Raw genomic sequence first — 22,035 nt, forward strand, 5'->3', positions numbered from 1 at the left:
GCTCGCATAGAATCTATCCTTTCTACCGTAAAACGGATAAAGTTAGGCCAGTCACTCACTGTGAAACAGTTTCAGAGAATATTGGGTCTGATGGCAGCGGCGTCCAACGTGATTCCCTTTGATCTGCTGTACATGAGACCCTTGCAGTGGTGGCTCAGAACCAGGGGGTTTTCTCCGAGGGAGAACCCGTTTCGCATGATCAAGGTCACGCGGCAATGCTTACGTGCCCTAGACATGTGGAAGAAACCCTGGTTTCTATCCCTAGGTCCGGTGTTGGGAGCTCTTTGTCGTCGCAAGACGCTAACGACGGATGCTTCCCTCACCGGTTGGGGGGCGGTCCTAGACGGACACTCGACTCAAGGTCTGTGGAACGAACACCACCTCTCCTGGCACATCAACTGTCTGGAGATGATGGCGGTTTTTCTGGCTCTCAGAGTTTTTCTCCCAGACCTCAGGGGCCACCATGTTCTTGTCCGGTCAGACAACACATCGGTGGTTGCCTATATAAATCACCAGGGGGGTCTGCGTTCGCGTCCACTCTACAGACTGACACACCAGATCCTCCTGTGGTCCCAGGGGAAGTTGCTGTCGCTTCGTGCAGCATACATTCCCGGGGTCCAGAACATAGGAGCAGACATCCTGTCAAGACAGGGGTTGAGGCCCGGGGAATGGAGGCTCCATCCCGAGGTGGTGTTACAAATTTGGGGAGTGTTCGGTCGGGCTCAGGTGGATCTGTTTGCATCTCGAGAGACGTCTCACTGTCCACTCTGGTTCTCCCTCACTCATCCAGCTCCTCTCGGACTGGATGCCATGGTACAGACGTGGCCAAGGCTGCGTCTGTACGCCTTTCCTCCGATTGCTCTGCTCCCGGGAGTTTTAGAGAGAGTTCGCCGGGACCAGGTCCGGCTCATCTTGATAGCCCCGCGTTGGCCGGGCAGGGTTTGGTTTTCGGACCTAGTATCTATCCTAGACGGCTCTCCTTGGGAGATTCCGGTCAGGAGGGACCTCTTGTCCCAGGCGGGGGGCACGATATTTCACCCTCGCCCGGAACTCTGGAACCTGTGGGCTTGGCCTCTGAGGGGGCCCAGCTCGTAGACTCTGGTCTCTCAGCCGAGGTTGTGGGTACCATCCTTTCCTCTAGAGCTCCCTCCACGAGGAAGCTGTATGCTTTTAAATGGAAGCTGTTTGTCACCTGGTGCGGTGGTCGGCAGTTAGATCCAGTTTATTGTCCAGTTGGGGCAGTGTTGGAATTTCTGCAGGAGAAGTTTTCTGCAGGTTTGTCTCCTTCCACTTTAAAGGTTTATGTGGCAGCTATTGCAGCTTACCACATTCCTTTGGCAGGTGGCTCTCTGGGGAGAGACCCCCTTGTTACTCGCTTCCTCCGTGGCACACTGAGGTTGAGGCCTGCGGTATGCACGAGGGTACCAGCTTGGGATTTGGCTGTGGTGCTCTAGGGCCTTTCCTTAGCTCCCTTTGAGCCTATTGAGGAGGTTCCTATCAAGTTTTTAACTTTAAAAACTTTGTTCCTTCTCGCTATTTCATCTCTTAAAAGAGTAGGAGATTTGCAAGCTCTTTTGGTTGCCCCGTCGTGCTTGGAATTTGCGCCCGGTATGGTGAAAGCTTTTCTTCATCCTAGACCTGGGTACGTTCCTAAGGTCCCGACCAATATAGTGAGGCCCTTAGTACTGCAAGCCTTCTGTCCTCCTCCCTTCAGGGATTCTGACCAGGAATGCCTTAATCTGCTTTGCCCAGTTCGGGCACTGGATGCTTACGTCCACAGAGCTGCCCTGTGGCGTAAGTCAGAACAGTTGTTTGTCCTTTTCGGGTCCCCTAGCAAAGGGGCCCCAGCGTCTAAGCAGAGGATGATTAAGTGGATAGTCGAGGCTATCTCGCTTGCTTATGGGTCGGCCGGGCTGCCATCCCCTTTGTCAGTCCGAGCCCACTCCACTAGGAGTATGGCGGCCTCTAAAGCTCTGCTCCTCGGAGCATCTTTGCAAGATGTTTGTGATGCGGCAGGCTGGTCCTCACCGCATACATTCATGAGGTTTTATGATCTTGATCTGAGCTCCACTCCTGGGGCCAGAGTTCTGTCTGGTGCTGACGAGTCACACTAGACAGGCATCGGTCATTATGGCGGCGTGGGTATTAATGTTCCCACAGCGTCAATTTCTCGACGCAACGCAAGTTCCCTTGAAAGTTGCGTCGTCCTGCCATACTTCCTGCATGCTTGTCAAGCGACTACTTCAGACACTTGAAGCTAGCGCTGCTTGGTTTGAGTGTGCTTTATAGTTTCCTGGTCGTGACGTCACCCGCCTCTGACGTCTCGTCTCTCCATTGGACGCATTTCACACGTGCTTCATGACGGGTATGGCGCAATTGACAGGCGACTCCTCACGTCCCGGAGCCTTGGTTAAAATTGCAATTTTCTCATGATTTACAAATAGTTAGAAACATTTGGGATATTGTAAGTACTCAAGTGAACAAAATATATAACACTGGCCTAGTGTTTTTTTGGATATTTTACTGCAAAAATATTACATATTGTACCTTTAATCACAATCAGATTTTTCACTAATCACCCACACCCAGCTGCAGCACATTACCTGGACTATTTAAGCCATTCACATCCTCACACTCATTGCGATTCAGATTGGAAGGAAATGGAACCCTGAAGGTGTTTTGGGAACAACAGGAGAAGGGGTTAAAAAAAATGCAGGATGCTGTTGTGGAATATTTAAAGGATATAGTGTCTTCCTGAGCCAAGTCAAGTCACAGTTGATCTCCCTGAGTCAAGTCAGGCCACAGTTGATCTTCCTGAGCCAAGTCAAGTCACAGTTGATCTTCCTGAGCCAAGTCAAGTCACAGTTGATCTTCCTGAATCAAGTCAAGTCACAGTTGATCTCCCAGAGCCTCGCCACATCTCTGCTGATTGCCCAGAGCCTCGCCACGTCTCCGCTGATCGCCCAGAGTCACGTCACGTCTCCGCTGATCGCCCAGAGTCACGTCTCTGGACCCGTCCGAAAGTGGAGAGTGTTGTTGTCCAGTATGGACGATCCACCGCTGACTTCAGCATGAGCAGCTGGCATTCCGAAGCCTCCGCCAACCGCTTCGCACTCAAGCCCGCCGGCCGCTTTGGGAATTATCAGGAAAAGTTTATTTAAAAGTGGACTAATCCTTTAACAGCAAAACAATCTTACTAGTTCAACACAATATTGAAGGTACTCTCTGACAGAATAATAAATTACTTGAAAACAGAAACAGCCAGATGAGTAACTGTGAGCTACATAACTTTAGTACACATTTCTATAAACCACACAATAAATGGTCAAATAAAGCCCAGTCGATCACATAGATTTTACAACAAATCGATATGATCAACTCAGATATTTGATTAGATTGCAAATAAATGCTAACAAAATAGCAAAATATCTCTAAACTCTTAAAACCTTTATTACCTTCTGGTTTACTTTTGTGGGAATGAGACCTTTGTACCAGTTACACTGAGACATTTCAAATAATACCAAACATGTATAGCATTGTGTGATAATTGTTCACATTAAACCATATAGATTTTGGGTGAATTTCAGGTCATCTCTGCATGTAGAGAGAAGAGATGGGGGAAGAGGGGGTGAAGGAAAAGGAATGTAGATTAAGGCTATGCTGAGTGTGATTGCGTGTTGGATGGGGACACTAATTTTGCAGGAGAGTTCAAATGTTAATTCGTTTGTTTTCTTTGTTAATGTTCCTTTGTTTTCTCAAAGGTATCAGTCTTACACTGTCTAACACTTGATTGATGTTCTGTCAAGTCTTCGTTGTCAGTTAGGAACCTAGATACCTAGATGCTCTTTGATATTAGTCTTTTATTTGAAAGCCACATTTCTAACATCTGTAAAACCGCATTCTTCCATCTCAAAATATATTTAAATTATGACATATTGTCATGGAGACAAACTCCGTGGTTCCTTCCTCTGGCCATCGGAGGGAGCCATCACCTGAATACTGACACACTCACACACTCGCACTACATTTCCCATAAACCCGTGCCTTGGGCTGATTGCACCTGCAGCTGAACCGCATTACCTGGACTATAAAAGTCTTGTTCTGCCGTGGCTAACATTTCTGAGCGTTATTTATCCTGTCTGACTACCTGTTGCTGATCCTGTTGTTTCCTGTTGCTGAACCTTTGCTGCCTGCCTTTGACCTTTTGCCTGTTACATCGATCTGTGAGTGATATCTGCCTGTCTTGAACCCCTGCCTGTTATCTGACCACGATTCTGCCTGTCTCTATTGTACCCGTCTGCTCCTGTTTGACCCTGCCTGTATGACCACGTTCTTATCTAATAAAAGCATGCAAATGGATGCCAGAGTGATGAGTTGTTACACATATGCTCTCAATAACAAATGCGGAACAGTTAGTTTATGCGTTCATGACCTCAAGGCTAGATTATTGTAATACTCTACTCGGTGGTTGCCCTGCACGCTTAATAAACAAACTCCAGCTGGTCCAAAATGCAGCAGCTAGAATTCTTACTAGAACCAGGAGGTATGACCATATTAGCCAGGTTCTGTCAACACTGCATTGGTTCACTATTAAATGTTGTATAAATTTAAAATTCTTGCTAATTACTTACAAAGTACTAAATGATTTAGCTCCCCATTACTTGAGCGAGCTCTTAACACAGTAATAGTCCTTCACATCTATTGCGATCTCAAAATTCTGACCAGTTGATAATACCCAGAATATCAAAATTGACTGCTGGTGGTAGATCCTTTTCCTTTTTAGCACCTAAACTTTTAAACAGTCTTCCTAGCATTGTTCGGGAAGCGGACACACACTGTCAGTTTAAATCTAAACTAAAAACACATCTCTTTAACTTGGCATACACATAACACATTATCTACTTCTATAATTCAAATCATGTAAATTGTTAGGCTGCATAAATTAGGTTAGCTGGAACCGGGATCACTTCCCATAGCACCTGATGTACTTGCTACCAGGGGCGCCATTGGCATGGGGAACAGGGGGGTCAGGACCCCCGCAGTTTTGAAAAGACAGAAATCGACCCCCGCACTTTTGATAAGGGCTGCTTCAATTAGTCACACTATATCATCTTTTAGCTTAGAATATTTTCTTTCAAATGAGACCATTTTCACGTTTCTGTGAGCTTTCGTTCGTAAATAATCAGCTGTTTTGTCGCGGATGTGAACAGGAAATGCGTTCTCGAACGGAGAAACACGCGATCTCCAAACCATCGTTCAAAGCGTGCTAACGTGCTAACGTCATGCCCGAACGTTAGCGTTTGTCAGTCAAGCCAAACCGTCCATTCAGAAACCGAGAAATTTGACACTTTAAGGTAAGGAGGCTGATCTCTCAGGTTGACGTGCAAACTGGCTTGACTGAGGTTTTCGTGAGGATTTATTGTTTATGGACTGTTTTAATTTCGATAATTACATCTTGAAAGGCAAAAGCATTGATGGCATCTATAAAAGAGATATCTGAAATAGAAACGAAAGTGATATTGCCTCATCCAGTGGTGGACACACGAGAGGAGATCTGTGCATTTAATTGGTATGTGTATTCTGTAATACTTAATTTACAATGCTTATTGTAATGCCTTTTGCGGTCGCATCGCGGTGCTCCCGTGTTCCCGATGTGAACATAACATGTTGTCATAACAACCAAACCCCCCCCCCGGAGCGGTTTGGTCCCCCTCACTTTGAAAATGTCTCCTGCGCCCCTGCTTGCTACATCATAAGAAGAATGGCGTCTACGCTAATATTAGTCTCTCTCTGTTTATCCCGAGGTTTACAGTAGTCTGCCAGATCCAGGCCGTATCCAGATGAGATGGACCTGCGCCTAGATAAGACGACAACACAGCCCTGAAGTGTCAACTAAACTATCCTATTCCTTTCCCTATGTATAGATTATCTCTGTCCAATAATTTTCCTATTATCACTGTGAAGGTACTTTACACGGTACACAGGAGGCAGACACAGATGTAAACAGGTATAGGTAGTTTATTGACCACAGTAGAGCAGGAGATATCAGACAGGTGAGTAAACTGGATGCAGATGATGCTAGACTGGTTGTATGAGGAATAGGTACTGTCCTTTCCGTTGCAGGTAGAGATACGTTTGAGCTTGGAGATCGCTGGAGTTACTTGGAGCTGGCTGGAACACACCCACACAGCAGACGAGGCACACAGAGGAAAGGAGACACGCTGGAGACAGGTGAGTATACGAAGAGGAGTCCTTGAGGTAAGCATAACAGGAAGTATATGCGAACGAGACCGGACATGGAGTGCTGTGTGTGTGTGTGCTTTATAGTGCTGTTGATGAGTGGGGTGATGAGGTGCAGGTGGCGGTGATCAGTACTCTGGAGATAGCGTGCGTTGTGATTGGGTGATGTTGGAACCTGACGTGTCTGTGACAGTACCCCCCCCTCCACGGCCCGCTCCAGAGGGCCGAGGACCCCGACGCCGTGGTGGTCGTCCTCTTCCCCGCGGTGCTGGTTTATCAGGGTGACTGTCGTGGAAAGTCTGGAGCAAGCTGGGATCCAGGATGTCGCTTCTTGGGACCCAGGAGCGTTCCTCGGGGCCGTATCCTTCCCAGTCCACTAAATATTCCAACTGACCACCACAACGCCGGGAGTCCAAGATCTCATGAACCTCATAAGCAGCTCCGTCCTCCAGGATGAGTGGAAGGGGGGGTTCAGCGGGAGCCACGTCAGGTCCTGTGGGAAGAACAGAAGGATGGTGAGCTTTCAGCAGTGACACGTGAAAAGTGGGGTGAATACGATACCCTTGTGGGAGTTGGAGTTGGTAGGTGACTGGGTTGACCTGCTTGACGATGGGGAATGGGCCAATGAACCTGGGACTCAGCTTTCTGCAGGGCAGACGCAGTCTGACATCCCGGGTGGACAGCCAAACCATCTGACCAGGCTGGAAGACCGGAGTGTTGGAGCGTCGAAGGTCGGCTGTCATCCTGCGCAGGGCTCGTTGCAGCTGATGGTGTGCTGAGTCCCAGACCCTCTCGCTCTCTCGGAACCAGTAATCCACTGCCGGAACGTTGGAGGGTTCCCTGGTCCAGGGGAACAGTGGGGGTTGGTAGCCGAGTACGCACTGGAATGGTGTGAGTCCTGTAGTCGACTGCCGGAGAGAGTTTTGGGCGTACTCGGCCCAACCCAGGAACTGGTTCCAAGAGTCCTGGTGGTCATGACAGAAGGTACGGAGGAAGCGGCCAATCTCCTGCACCTTCCTTTCCGTCTGCCCGTTGGACTGTGGATGGTATCCGGAAGTCAGGCTGATGGCCACACCTAGGAGGGAGTGAAACGATCTCCACATTCTGGATATGAACTGAGGTCCTCTGTCAGAGACTATGTCTTCTGGTATTCCGAAATATCTGAACACTTGGTTGAAGAGTATTTCGGCAGTCTCCATGGCAGTGGGTAATCCTGGGAGTGGAATTAGACGGCAAGACTTTGAGAAACGGTCCACAACAACTAGGATGGTGGTATTTCCTTCTGAGACAGGGAGATCAGTGATGAAGTCCACTCCTAGGTGTGACCATGGTCGATCTGTAACGGGCAGCGGAAGGAGTTTCCCAGCTGGCAGATGACGAGGACTTTTGGAGATGGCGCACTCCCGACAGCCCTGCACGTACCTTCTGACATCTGAAGCCATCCCTGGCCACCAGAAGCGTTCTTTAAGCAACGAGAGGGTTTCATTGACCCCCGGGTGACCAGTGTCAAGTGACGTGTGAGCTGAGTGAATGGTTGGAGTGCGTCGTGTCCGAGTGATGTACAGCAAGCCGGGTGGACAGCCCGGCGGAGGGTTCGTGGAGGCATTGGAGGAGGGGATGGTCTCCTCTGACCAGGTAATAGGACTCACGATGAGAGAGCTCGGAATGATAGGTTCAGGTTCTTCGGTCTTTTCCTCAGGAGCATGGAGACGAGAGAGAGCGTCAGCTTTGACATTTTTGGTACCTGGACGGTAGGAGATGGTATAATTGAATCGGGAGAAGAACATGGCCCAGCGAGCTTGTCTTGGGTTTAGTCTTTTCGCTGACCGAAGATATTCGAGGTTCTTGTGGTCTGTTAGCACCAGGAACGCATGTTTGGCTCCCTCCAGCCAATGCCTCCACTCTTCCAAGGCAAGCTTAACAGCAAGAAGTTCCCTGTCACCGATGGAGTAGTTGACTTCCGCCGGGCTGAGCTTGCGGGAGAAGAAGGCGCATGGATGGAGTCTACTTGGCGTCCCCTGCTGCTGCGACAACACCGCTCCCACTCCAGTGGTCGAGGCGTCCACTTCAACGATGAACTGCTTCTCTGGATCAGGATGGACGAGCAAGGGAGCGGTGGTGAAGGCTTCTTTAAGGTGGTTGAAGGCGTTGGTGGCTGCCGAGTTCCATGACAGAGACTTGGGCTTATCACGGAGCAGGCTGGTAAGTGGATGGGTGATGGAACTGTAACCTTTGATGAACCGTCTGTAGAAGTTGGAGAATCCGAGGAAGCGTTGTAATTCTTTGATGGTAGTGGGTTCTGGCCAGTTGGTGATGGATTCCACCTTCCTCTCGTCCATCCGGATGCCACTGTGGTCTATGTTGTACCCAAGGAAGGAGACGGAGGGTTGATGGAAGGAGCACTTCTCTGCCTTGAGGAAAAGGTGGTATTGCCGAAGACGGGTGAGGACCTCCGCAACGTGTTGGCGATGTTCGGCCTGGCTCCGGGAGTATATGAGTATGTCATCGATGTACACTAGGACGAAGCGATGGAGAAACTCCCGGAGCACCTCATGTATGAAGTCCTGGAATACGGAGAATACGTTGACCAGGCCATACGGCATCACCAGGTATTCGTAGTGGCCAGTAGGGGTGATGAAGGCGGTCTTCCACTCGTCCCCCTCACGTATCCGGATGAGGTTATACGCGCTGCGGAGGTCCAGCTTCGTAAACACAGTGGCACCACGGAGATGTTCCAGGGCCGCTGGGACGAGAGGAAGGGGATATCTGAACTTTACGGTGATCTTGTTGAGTGAGCGATAGTCGATACATGGCCGCAAGCCTCCGTCCTTTTTAGCCACGAAGAAGAAGCTGGAAGCAGCAGGGGAAGTAGACGGCCTGATGTAACCTTGGGCGAGGGCTTCCTTGATGTAATCCTCCATGGCCTTCTCCTGGAAAGTGGGTATATCTTATCTACTGGTTCACCCGGAAGCAGGTCGATGGCACAGTCCCATGGCCGGTGTGGAGGCAGCTTGGAAGCCCGTTGCGGGCAGAAGACATCGCTGAAGGGGGCGTAACACTTGCGGATGTCGATGGAGCGTTGTTCGACTGGACTCTCGATGGAAGTGGCGCAGAGAGAGAGATCAGGCGAAGGAGATGATGGAACAGGAAGTTCAGCCAGACAGCGAGAGAAACAGGTGTCGCCCCACTTCAGGATTTCGCCCGTTTTCCAGGAGATGGTTGGGTTGTGCTGCTCCAACCAGGGGCGCCCTAGAACCACGTCAGCGGTGGAATCCTCCAGAACCAGCAGATGGATTTCCTCTTGATGTAGTAAACCAACTTGGAGTGTTACTGGTCCTGCCACGGTGCGGACGCGCTTACGACTCAGGGGTTTGCCAGTTATTGAGTTGATCTTGTAGATCGTCGGAGACGGAGAGGTCTTGAGACGTAGCAGCCGGCAGATGGCGCCGGAGACGAAGTTGCCGGCTGACCCTGAGTCGAGGAGCGCGACCACTGAAAGGGAGACAGTAGCGGCAGTAAGGTTGACGACAGTGGTGAGTGGTTTCATTTTATGAGAAGCAGGAATGATGGCACTCACCATGGGTCGAGGTGGTTGTGTGGGGCATGCTGCAATCACATGCCCAGGACCTCCACAGTACAGACAGAGATGCAGGGTCAGCCGACGGCGGCGCTCTTCTGAAGATAGACGTGAGTTTTCAACATCCATGGGCTCTTGGGCTGGTTCTGGAGTGCTGACGGGTTCGGATCGGCAGAGGAGCATGTTGGGAAGTGACTGGTCCTGGTGCTCTTGGATGCACGCTTGCATGCGAGTGGCGCAGCGAATGGAGAACTGGATGAACTTTTCGAGGCAGATGGAGTCCTCGCATGCAGCGAGATGCAGCTGTACCCGAGGTTCTAATCCTTGACGATATGTTGTTATCAGGGCTTGTTCATTCCATCCGCTGAGTGCTGCAAGCGTTCTGAAGTGCAAAGCATAATCGTAAATAGACATTGATCCTTGTTTCAAATTATAGAGTTTCTCACCTGCAGACGAATCTGTGATCGGTTTCCCGAACACCTCCCGGAAGTGGGAAATAAACGCCGAGTAGGATTGGGTTACAGCGCCCCGCTGGGACCGGATGGAATCGGCCCACTTCAATGCTTTGCCGCTGAGCTGAGAAATGATGAATGCAATTTTGGATGTCTCACTCGGGTACAGGTGCGGCTGCATCTCCAGGACCAGTGTGCATTGCAGCAGGAATCTGCTGCAATCCTCCGCCGATCCTGAGTAGGGCGCCGGTTTGGCCATGGGACTGGCGTACGGCGGTAGTGAAGGAGAACTACTGGCATTGGTGGTGGTGTTCATTGGTGCAGGTGAAGGGACAGTAACTGGAGATGGCGGTGGTGGATTGATGGTAAGAGTTCGCCGAAGCGCATCCACCAGGTCTTGAAAGGGATCCGGCTGGCTCATACTGGGTCTGCGGTGTTGGTCCGGTCTTCTGTTACGGTACACAGGAGGCAGACACAGATGTAAACAGGTATAGGTAGTTTATTGACCACAGTAGAGCAGGAGATATCAGACAGGTGAGTAAACTGGATGCAGACATGGAGTGCTGTGTGTGTGTGTGTGCTTTATAGTGCTGTTGATGAGTGGGGTGATGAGGTGCAGGTGGCGGTGATCAGTACTCTGGAGATAGCGTGCGCTTGTGATTGGGTGATGTTGGAACCTGACGTGTCTGTGACAGAAACAATCTGTATTGTAAAAAGCACTATATAAATGAAGATGACTTGACTTAAACAATATTTTGCGCCGCTAATCCTACACCTACCCCTAAACCTAACCATTTCTTAAAACTACTGTTTAAATAAGAGAATAATAGACAAACAAGTGTAATCACAATAATTTATTTATTGTGAAAATGTCAAAAGTGGTACCAAAAGTAGTTCAAATGATAATGAGTTGCAGTCCTCTCTGGCGGTAATATATATATATATATTTTTTTATGGGGTACAGAGCAGAATTTAAGTTATTAATCCATGAAAATATGAATTGAGCTTCTCTCTGTGAAAGTGCACATTCATTTAAAATCTCAATATACTCAAACACTGCATGTCGCAATCTGTGACGAAGCAGGTGAGAGCCAATAAGCGTTCAATATCAGGGCTGTAAACCATGTTGTAAAGCTTCTCGAGGGCACAACTTTCAAATTTGAATCATAACGAGCATGGGCTTTGACCATGATGGTCGCTGCTGAGAATGAAGATGAAGATCGCCGGATAAAGGACTGAATTTGGCCCAGTTCCTTGCAAACATATGGATTCTAAAGATTTGGAGTACAGCGAACAAATAATATGTAAATTAATGCAAAATGTTTTTGAAATAAAAAGCTTGTTGAATTGCACGAATAAAAAATACGCATTGCATTAACAGTGCTTGCATTTAATGCATTGTATTTTTAGGGCTTGCATTTTTTTGGGCTGAAACATGGTCGTATATTTAAGCTGTGAATATTTTAATTCAAAACATTTTTACACACATTTTCATTACTTAAAATAATAATAATAATAATAATAATAAAAAAATTATATTCACCTTTCTAATTTCACTTCCAAAATATTCATTCTGTTTAAAAATACAAACTATAATATTCGACTGACAATTTTCAGTCCATTTTATTTCGCTTTACACATTTGCTTCCACAAATTCAGTGGTTCAAATTCAGCAGATAATTCAACATTTCACATTTGGGAACTGCAGGAAAATGTGAGAATGTAAGAAACTTTCTCTACCATGAACGAGATTATAACGTTATTCCACGATGCTGATGTACAGACCAACGTTAAATCTGAGATGGACATATATTTCTCTGTGTTGTTTAGTTTCCTTAACTTTATATCGCGACGCTGTGTTGTAATACTAGGGTTTCCCTCATACATCATAGGATTCCCCTGCCGTCGGAACATATAAAACATTGCTTAATGGACTAGTACAGTGATATAAAAAACCAAACTTGCACCTTATTGGTGATGTAAGTAATACTAGGCTCCAGGCAAGCAGATACTGACATGAAGTTGTTTATACAACATTGGTATAAATGTGGTATAAATATTGGTGTGTGTGTGTGTGTGTGTGTGTGTGTGTGTGTGTGTGTGTGTGTGTGAGAGAGAGAGAGAGAGAGAGAGAGAGAAAGTAAATGGGTGCATCACTGTTTGACCTGACATCTAGATGAACACTTTACAGTTGGTTTTGTGACTGTAAATCATTCTCGTCAAATGTTATTGCTTTAAATTATGGCATATTTTTGTATGAACCCATACAGTAGTGAAATACATAGCAATATTTACATATTACTTGGCAGTTTATTTGGAAACACTTTACAATAATGTTAATTTGTTAACATTAGTTCATGTATTAACTACCATGAACTAACCATGAGCAATACATTTGTTACTGTATTTGTTAATCTTTGTTAACATTAATAAAAATTGAGCAGTTCATTGTTCATGCTAGTTAACAGTGCATTAACTAATGTTAACAAATACAACACTTGATTTCAATAATGTATTAGTAAATGTTGAAATTAACATTAACAAATATTAATAAATGTTTTAGAAGTGCAGTTCATTATTAGTTCATGTTAACTAATGCAGTTAACTAATGATAAACCTTATTGTAAAGTGTTAACGTTTATTTTAATAAATATCAAAAATCTAAAAGGTATCACACCTGACACCTAGATGAAGACTATACAGTTGGTTTTGTGACTGTAAGTCATTCTTGTCAAATGCTATTGAAGTTAGAATCATTTATATCAATGTTGTATGTAACTTTAGGGACTGCCCCTAAATTTGCAAATATCAAACGTTCAATGTCAAATGTTCAACTTATTGCCAGTATCTGCTTGCCTGGAGCCTAGTATTACCTACATCACCAATAAGGTGCGAATTTGGTCTTTTATATCACTGTACTAGTCCATTAAGCTATGTTAAGTGCTTTACATGTCCCGACGGCAGGGGAATCCTATTGTAAGGAACCCCGCATCGGCCCAAAAACGGAATCCGATGGCCTGGGCGAAGGTTAACGCGTGTATGCCTTTTCAGCGCCTCTGAATGTTCACTTAATTTCACTCATTTAATCTGACTCCAATTTCAAATGATTATTACTCTTAGGTTGTGTTTCCAATTAGAAATTAATTATTTGTTATGTATTAATTTAGATTTTTGATTATTCTGATTACCTTATATCTTCAATTATTTTGTTCACTGCAGTCCCGGTATCGCTTTAGAAGAGTCATTTCGGCCGAATTAAATGCTCTTCCTGGACACAAACTTGTCAGTTCTGATCTTAAACATTGGATGCAGGGTAAATATCTACCTTTAAGTCGGTCGCGCTCTGCTTACTCGTAACAAAAAGCATAGTTTTTATATATTTATGAAAACTGCAACTTATTTAAGGCAGCGATAGTCAGAAATCGAAATGGACTTAATCGATGTGCCCCATGCTCCATCTATTAAACCTTTCGTATGAACAATCCTGAACACAGATTTGAGGTAATACCTTTACTTTGATCTACAAGAAATAATGAATTAAAATAATACAGAATAAACCATTTTATTTGTCAAGTAAAAATGTATAATGCCAATTACATTACAGTTAGACAATTAGAAGCCAATTCAGAAATGATAAATGCATAACATCAATTACTTGAAGAAATGCATATACACACAGTGATGTGTGAATGTCTTCAGACATTCACCCATCTCTGCATGGGCGTTTCTGGCTATAGAAGATCCCACATGACTGCTTTGCATTTTACCTTTTATACCAGGACCAGAACAAAAGAGTTATATATATTTATTACACCAACACCTGTTTTGGGGGAATAGGAGTGGGCACCACCCAAAAGGCACCACCCAAAGATAGGACAAAATTTTACTTAGTTTTCAATCTTCATAATACCAGTGACTGCTATGAAATTGAGACCATTTTACCAATCGCACTGAGACATTTAAAATGATACCAAACATGAAAGGGAAAAACAATATATATACAAGTTACATTATACATCTTGAAGAAGTTTCAGAAGGTGTGTGTGTGTGTGTGTGTGTGTGTGTGTGCAGAGGGGGGTTAGGGAAAGGCGTTGTCCTTTGCTATTTCTTTGAAATCTTCTCTCCAAATGAGTTTTATTGCTTTATTGCAGGATGCTCGATCTCTGTTTTTGTTTAGCAGGAAAATCAAGCCTTACACTATGACGTATGAAGGAAACCCTAGTATTACAACACAGCACCACAATATAAAGTTCAGGAAACTAAACAACAGAGAGAAATATCTACCTCAGATTTAACGTTGGTCTGTACATTAGCATCTGGGAATAACGTTATAATGTCTCGATCACGGTAGAGAAAGCTTCTTATATGTAGCCAACACAGGGAAAGTAACCGTGAAGACACTGAATTAAACATAAATGCAGATTTTGTGTCTTTATCAGCTTTTCCACATATATACTGGCCCTGATAATCATCACACATACACTTACCACTTCCATTTTTGCAAATCTGTTTTAATGAATGAATGACTGATTCTAACTGTTGCTTTGGTCTTCGTCAACACCATGGTCAACATGCGCTTGCACCACCTGCTGGTCGGGCTTGCACCACATGCATCGGCACTCTACTGCTTTTCCTGCAGTTCCCGGATGTCCAATGTTGAATTATCTGCCGAATTTGAACCACTGAATTTATGGAAGTGAATTTGTAAAGCGAAATAAAATGCACCAAAAATTGCCAGTCGAATATTATAGGCTGTATTCTTAAACAGAATGAATATTTTGGAAGTGAAATCTGAAAGGTAAATATAAATTATTGAATTTTTAATTATGAAAATGTGTGTGAAATGTTTTGAATTGAAATATTCACAGCTTAAATATACAACCATGTTTAATTTCAGCCCATAAAAATGCAAGCCCTAAAAATACAATGCATTAAAATGCAAGCACTGTTAATGCAAAATGTTAATGGGTAAGTGGTGCTTGATACCCTCTTGTTCTATGAAGTTACAAGGTAAGTGTGACATTGTGGGCTGTAGAGTAAAGTGGTGCTTGTCACCCTCTTGTCCCATGAAGTTACAGGGTAAGTACAATAAAAATACATACACTATCTGATATCACTTACTCTAAAACCTTTATTTGAAAAACAACTTATTTCAAAACAGATTTACAACACTTCTTATTTGTTTAAAACTATTTTTTTATAATCAACATTTAATTTCAAATGCTAAAGTCCTCAGTATTTATTCAACTTTACCCTGTCATCTGAGATGTATACGACTTTCTTCAGATGAACACGAATGAAGGTTTTTAGAAAAATAAATTATCTCTGCTAATGCAAGCTCATAAGTTGAACCATCAAACAGCACATACAGCAATAATGACAGCAATCCATACGATCCCAATGGATGAATCAATGTCTTCTGAAGTAAAATTAAACTAATATTTTAAACTTTTTAAACTGTAGACTATTGCTTCCGGACAACTGTCACCTGCATGAGAAGGTTAAGTTCATGCTGACTTGAAGCGTGATATAAGCGCCCAGAGAAACTCTTGCGAAAAGTCACGTGGATGCCGGATGCCGTCTGTTTTGTTTTGTTTTATTTTAAAAAAAATAATGCACAGATCAAAATACAATCAATAACAGATAATAATAATGAGAAACAAACAAGACAGGAGAACAGAGATGCTAGTTCTCGTGCGAGTTTCATAGTGTGCTTACATTACACTTCATACTGCGCTGAACAACAGGTTTATGTCAAACATGAACTCAACTCATGCACGCGCTGGTTGGTCGGAAGCGAAAAGATGATGAGTAAATTATAAGAACATTTCTGGGTGCACTGTATTTTCTTTTAATACATAATGGGCCCAATTTTACAGACAGGGCTTAGATTAAGCCAGGATTAGGCCTTAGTTCAATTAGGACATTTAAGTAGCTTTTATAAACATGCCTCAGAAAAAAGAAGAAAGGTACAAAACATGTGTAAGCTCCACCCGTCAGCCCAATGAAAGAAATCCAACGGCCTGGTTGAAGTTTATCTGCGTGTACGTCTTTTCTGGTGCTTCTGTAAAAATCAACTTTATTTATTAAAATGTTTGGTTTATAATTTAATTCTGACTTCGTGAATAATTTAATCTGACTCCAAATTTGGATTGACTCTTTGAGTTTACAGGATTTTTGATTTAACAGCTGATCATTAGATTAGTTCTGACTTAATTTAGGTCTTTGATTTTTTGAATATCCCATACTTTCAATTATTCATTCATTAGGGACCCAGTGCCACACAGAGATACTCATCCCGGGATTACAGTAACTCGTGATCATAAACTCGCTAGTCTGATCTTCGTCAGAGGGTGTTACATGTGCACTCTGTTTTGGACTCATTTTGGACTTGTTGTTATTCTATTTCCCGCCACTAGTCATTCAGCATGGTAACTGATCACCTCATCATCACATCCAGCTGTGTCTAATCACCCACCTTGTTATCCCATGTATATATACCCTGTGTTTTCAGTCCAGTGTTGTCTGGTATCGTTTGTGTTTGTGTATGTTCCTGTACTCTCCTGTGGATTATCTAGTAAAAGACTTGTTTTGACTTGATCTCTTTGTCGTGTGCTTAATACACCAGCTATTGTAACAAATGAGTTAACTAATACCTTTAGTTGGTTGCCTACTGCTCACTCAAAACCAAAGTGTTTTTTAATTTAGTCACTTCTGTACACCTTGCTAAATCAAAAAGAAGTACAGTAAACTTCAAATGTGTATCATTATGTTTTGTAGTGTGCCTACACCTATATGTTGTTGGTTTTAGATCCTTAATGTGTTAAGCGATATAACATGATTAGTTTTTTGTCGATAAATGTATCCAAACAGTTGCTTCCCTGTCTGATAAAACTCATAATATACAGTACTAAAGTGTCTTTGATGTTTCCATGGTTTTTCGACAAAATAAAACGGGAAATCGAGGGTAATGATGTTGATAGGCGACACACAGACACAGTGTGTGTCCTGGTTAAATTTGCTTATTTCTCTAGATTTAGAATTTCTTGGAAACATTTGGGATAATGTAAGTACACAAGTCAACAAAAAATATAACATTGTTTTAGTGGTTTTTGAATATTTTAATCTAAAAATCCTACATATTTGTCCCTTTAACTGAATGCATATGTCAGATTTATTGCATGACTCAGGCAAAGAAAAACTGTTGCTTGTAACAGAGAGTCCACTGGAGGCGAGTGTAGTAGAACCCAAGTGCAGTTTAATAATATTAATCCATAACATGAACAAAACAGACTTGACTTGACTTGACTTGACTTGACTTGACTTCAGAACCTGACACTTACCATAAGCGGTTACATAAAACAAAGCTAGACAAGGTAACAATGGAACATGAGGGCTATTTATACAAAGAGACTAATGACAAACAAGGAACACCTGTGAACAATGAAGACAAAGGACCAATGGCAAGACAGAACTGAAATCACATGACAATGACAACCAATCAGAACATGTCATGTGCTTCCCCTGTCTCATGTGTCATGAACACATGAGGGCAATGGAATCACATGACAAAACACATGATGCGAGGGCTTGAATGCGAAGCGGCCGGCTCGAGACAAGACACTGGCGTGGCAGGCATGGCGGGAGCAGGCACTGGCGTGGCATAAACAATTCCAGACATGAACGTGGGGGCATGGAGACAGTCAGGTGTGGATGGTAATGTGGGGTTGTGGGGCTCATCATCCACAAACCCCACAGTAAAAGATGATCCAACTAACAACAGGGCATGGTCGATGTATTGTTCCAGGGAAAAAATATTTTTTCCCCCAGGCAAGCAAGAACGCAAAGGTTCATTCAGTCCATGGCGAAAAATGTCTTTAAGAGCTATGCCATTAAAGTCCACATGATGACACACATTACAAAAGTCCTGAACATAGTCTTCAATGGGATGATTACCTTGACGTAGGCTCAGGAGGGTAACTGCTGGGTTCACGGTTGGTCTAGCTTTCTGTAACGGAGAGTCCACTGGAGGCGAGTATAGTAGAACCCAAGTGCAGTTTAATGATATTAATCCATAACATGAGCAACAAAACAGACTTGACTTGAGAACCTGACACTCACCATAAGCGGGTTACATAAAACAAAGCTAGACAAGGTAACAATGGAACATGAGGGCTATTTATACATGACACATGAGACAGGGGAAGCACATGACATGAACACATGAGGGCAATGGAATCACATGACAAAACACATGGCAAACAAGGAAAACAAAGCATAACTATGAAAATAAACCAAAAACCGTGAACATGAAACAAAACCAAAACAAGACATGACATTACATGACATTGCTATCGAACATTGTTTACTTAATCAAATCAATGTAATGGTGAAGGGATAGATCAAATGGGCCAACTGATGGAAGGTTTGCGAAGAAATTTCATGCTCCCTTGTAAAAGTATTTTGTAGTATTTTCAAAATACAAAAATTAATAAATGACTGAATAAGCGACCTCTAGCGGCAAAAATTTACATATTGTGTCTTTAACAGATCAAATATTCACATGTGATCTCCCAGATGAAGGTTAGTTTTAAAGTAGTAAACTTTTAAAGTTTGCAAATTACTTATAGTTGTATCCTAATTTAGTTACTTGATGTTTGGTAACGAAGGGCCTACTTTGCATCAGCAACACTGACTCAATGATAAAGTCATTCATAAGAAGAAAACTGATGGCACCTGTATTCATAACAACTAGTATCTAACTAATTAATCATTTGATTATTAATCATAAAGATAGGGGGCTGCTGCTCGGTATAATAGTTTTCAAGAACATTATGTAAACTATTTAGCCTATAGGCTACTAAAATGAACACCAAACTTAACATCCGTTCTGAACTCAACAAGCCTGGACAAACCACTGAGTAGGCACCAGTCGGAGACTGCATTTTTATGATGTCATCATGTAGACTTCTTACAAAGTATTTTACGGTATTTTAAAACTACAAAAATACAAAACACTAAAGTATTTTGATACAAAATACAAAGCCATTTTCATCAACCCTATCAAATACAAATTACAAAATACTATTTTGTATTTGAAATACGTATTTGAAATACATGTATCATAAATACTGCCCATCCCCAGCTATCCCGCGTTCATTTTCTGCAATTGTTGCTAAATCATTTCGACGCAGCATATAAACAATCACACTCAGTAGATTTTGATAGGAATTTTTAGTTTCCAATTTTTGGCCTTCAGTAACATACCAGGCATTTGGTCATTGTTCCAATCAAAATCTAGATCTTTTATTTGCAAGGCAAAGGATTCCATTATATCTCTGTCTACACTCGAACTACCATTTCCCTGATAAGCCATGTTGTTCTTCTAATAATCTCAAACACCACTGGGTTTTTCGGTTCCGGTCTATCCTGGGTATACCGACCCGTTCTACAAATGTGTCTATATGAGGTGTGTCTAGGTTTTCCCTTAAACTTTTCTAAAAAGGTAAACAAAAAATGGACTTACCACAGTAGCTGCAGACAGAGAACGATAACCTCAAACCTCATTCCTCATCTTGATCTGAATTGTACTGACAGATGACGTCACTCGCCTGAGACTGGAGGATCACGGTGGGTTAGTCACCACTTTGTAAGCTCCACCCGTCAGCCCAATGAAGGAAATCCAATGGCCTGGTTGAAGGTTATTCTGCGTGTATTTCTTTTCTGGCACTTGTAAAAATCAGCTTTATTTATTCAAATTTTTGGTTTCTAATTTAATTCTGACTCCATGAATAATTTAATCTGACTCCAAATTTGGATTGACTCTTTGAGTTTGCAGGATTTTTGATTTAACAGCTGATCATTAGATTAGTTGTGACTTAATTTAGGTCTTTGATTTTTTGAATATCCCATACTTTCACTTCGTTCATTAGGGACCCAGTGCCGCACAGAGATACTCGCCCTGGGATTGCGGTAACTCACGATCATAAACTTGCCAGTCTGATCTTCGTCAGAGGGTGTAATGAGTTAACTAATACCTTTAGTTGGTTGCCTAACTGCTCACTCAAAACCAAAGTGTATTTTAATTTAGTCACTTCTGTACACCTTGCTAAATCAGGTGGAAAACAGAAATCAAAAGGTCTTCAGATGAAGTGCCTACTGCTCCTTCATTCATGCGCCTTCAGTTTGTTTTACCCTGGACACAGATTTAAGGTAGCATTAGCCTCCCATAATTTAACAATGATTTTAGGAAAGTACAAAATAAATCAAAATTTAACATTTATTTTGCCAGGCAGGATTAAACATCAATTAAAAGAATTAAAAAGAATACATAACACAACTTGATCAGCAGAAAATACAAAACACAATTTTAAAACAGTAAAAAACAATTTCAAAGAGTCAGCATACCTGGCAAGTAGAGAGACACACAGCAATGGTGTGGGAAGTTCTGAATACAGATGCTTCCTTGAGTGGTTTGCCAAATCCCTTTAAATACCCAAGTCTTAACAAAAGGACAGTAAACATTTAGCACCTGAATATTTATGCAGCATTTGTTGGACCCTTTCTCGTGCCCCAAAGGGTCACACGCCTGGTTTTGGGGATCAAACAAATGGTTAATAAAGATCTTTATTGGGGCATCTCCCACACCAGGAGAACAGGTTTTGTTTTCTTTATTGTTGTCTGTTTATTGATGTGGGAGTGAAACCATCTTACCAGTCGCACCAGAAGTATTTACATTGATGTCACTTAAAACAACTAAGATAGTAGATTTGTGAAGTTTGCATGGCCTGAGGGGAAGGAAAGGGTGTGAGGAGTCAGAAACTCATCATGGGGGAAACTCATCAATCTTGAATTCAAATGAAATCCATCCTTACACATGTTACTTTCTGTCAGGATCACATCAGATTGTGTATGTATTTTTACTTACCCTGTAACTACATGAAACAAGAGGGTAACAACTACAACTTACCCTGTAACTTCATGGAATGAGTATATTTCCCCAGTAGTTAAAAATAAATAAACTTGCAATGGTTTTAGTTTTACTTGGCTTGAAACAAGGCAGCCTAAACATAATCAGTGCACTATTTCCAAGAAAAAAAGAAAAGAAAAAAAAACCTGTATACATGCATTGACATGTACCCCGTAATTAAAAAAAAAGCCTATATGTATTGGTACACTATTATAACAAAAAGCTATGCAGTGTACGTTCTCACTAAATTGCTCCCAAATGTAAGATTGTTGCCTTAATAGTAATAGTAGAATAAGTAGTTAGTTAGTTTTGAAATACAGTATAAATAATTTGTTAATTTTCCTGGTTGTTACCCCTTTATTCCCCAAACTTTACATATTGTTCCTTTATTCCTACACATATGTACTTTATAGGTACATTATAATTACCAAAAGGTACACTGTAAATTTGTTTTAATTACGCAGTACTTTCTGGGCTGTAATCTAAAGTATTGTCGATTCTTCCTCCCATTCCAAGTGCCAATATCTATTTTTCACATCCCAGACTGAAAAAACCTGTGCTCCATTCAAGTTTGGCTGTACATCCTCAATTGTGGGTAATGGATAATGGTTTCTCTTAAGCACTTTGTTGAATTGATACATTTGGATCGATACATACACACAGCTGTCCAGAGGGTTTTTGTACTGTGACCATGCTGCTAATCCAGTCTGTGCTTCTTTCAACAGATGCTATGATACCTCACCTCTGTACGGCTGCTAGCTTTTTTTTTTTTTTTTTTTTTTTTTTGATGGGTTCAT

The 22,035-nt window shown here is 42.8% G+C and overlaps 1 protein-coding gene across 2 annotated transcripts in view; it reads left to right on the top strand.

Annotated features, from left to right (window-relative positions):
- plxdc1 (plexin domain containing 1) overlaps window positions 1-22,035 on the top strand; it is a 448,642-nt gene that overhangs the window by 91,481 nt on the left and 335,126 nt on the right. The window lies entirely within an intron of this gene.

This window comes from Megalobrama amblycephala, linkage group LG20 (genome assembly GCF_018812025.1).
Source record: "Megalobrama amblycephala isolate DHTTF-2021 linkage group LG20, ASM1881202v1, whole genome shotgun sequence".
Classification (NCBI taxonomy): Eukaryota; Metazoa; Chordata; class Actinopteri; order Cypriniformes; family Xenocyprididae; genus Megalobrama; species Megalobrama amblycephala.